Source organism: Phyllostomus hastatus, unplaced genomic scaffold, assembly GCF_019186645.2.
Source record: "Phyllostomus hastatus isolate PE091 unplaced genomic scaffold, TTU_PhHast_1.1 phas_scaffold_55, whole genome shotgun sequence".
Lineage (NCBI taxonomy): Eukaryota > Metazoa > Chordata > Mammalia > Chiroptera > Phyllostomidae > Phyllostomus > Phyllostomus hastatus.
In genome coordinates, this window is record NW_025334035.1 from 3292220 (window position 1) to 3293406 (window position 1187).

The 1187-nt window shown below is 39.9% G+C and overlaps 1 pseudogene; it reads left to right on the plus strand.

Annotated features, from left to right (window-relative positions):
* Positions 1-229: 229 nt before the first annotated feature.
* LOC123809408 lies at positions 230-978 on the plus strand (annotated as a pseudogene).
* Positions 979-1187: the final 209 nt, after the last annotated feature.

Sequence of the window (1187 nt, forward strand, 5' to 3'; positions counted from 1 at the left end):
CAAAAAGCAAAATAGGACAAATATTTTAATAGACACATTACCACAGAAGATCTATGAATGGCAAATTAGCACACGAAAAGATGTTCAACATCATCAGTCACCAGAGAAATGCAAATTATAACTAGAATGACTCAGACTTAAAAGAATGTTGATATCCACTGTTGGTGAGGATGGAGAGAAACTGGAACATTGCTGATCAGAAAGTAAAATGGGCCCTTTTCCGGCTGGAACCATGGAGGGTGCAGAAGAGAAGAGGAGAAGGTCCTTGCTGTGCCAGAGCCCTTAAGAAAAAGTGGAGCAGTTTCACAGAGCTGATGATCACGCACCTGAGAAAGAAGTTTGCCCAAAAGATGCTTCAAAAGGCAAGGAGGACGCTTATGTATGAAGAAGCTAAGTGCTACTATCACAAGGAATATAGGCAGATGTACACAACTGAGATTCAGATGGCAAGAATGGCAAGAAAAGCTGGCAACTTCTATGTACCTGCAGAACCCAAATTGGCATTTGTCATCAGGATCAGAGGTGTCAAAGATATGAGCTCAAAGGTCCAAAAGGTGCTGCAGCTTCTTCACCTTTGCCAGATCTTCAATGCACCTTTGTTAAGCTCAACAAGGCTTCAATTAACATGCTGAGGACTGTGGAACCATATGTGCATAGCGGTACCCAATCCTGAAGTCAGTAAACGCACTGATCTACAAGCTTCGTTATGGCAAAATCAACAAAAAACAAATTGCCTTGACAGACAATGAATTGATTGCTTGATCTCTTGGTAAATATGGCATCATCTGCATGGAGGATCTGATTCATGAGATCGATACTGTTGGAGAAAGCTTCAAAGAAGCAAACAACTTCCCAAGGCCCTTCAAATTATCTTCTCCATGAGGTGGAATGAAGAAAAAGACCACCCATTTTTTAGAAGGTTGAGATGCTGGTAACAGGGAAGGCCAGATGGATAGCCTTATTAGGAGTATGAACTAAGGTATCTACCATGGTCATTTTTGTAATCTGGTCAGTTAATAAACAGTGACTGCTTTCAAATTAAAAAAGAAAAAGAAAGAAAGTGAAAGGGTACAACTACTTTGGAAAATATTTTGAGAGTTTCTTACAAAGTTAAAGGTATAATTACCATATGATGCAGCAATTCCACTTCTAAGAGCTTACCCAAGACAAATGAAAACACATGCCCA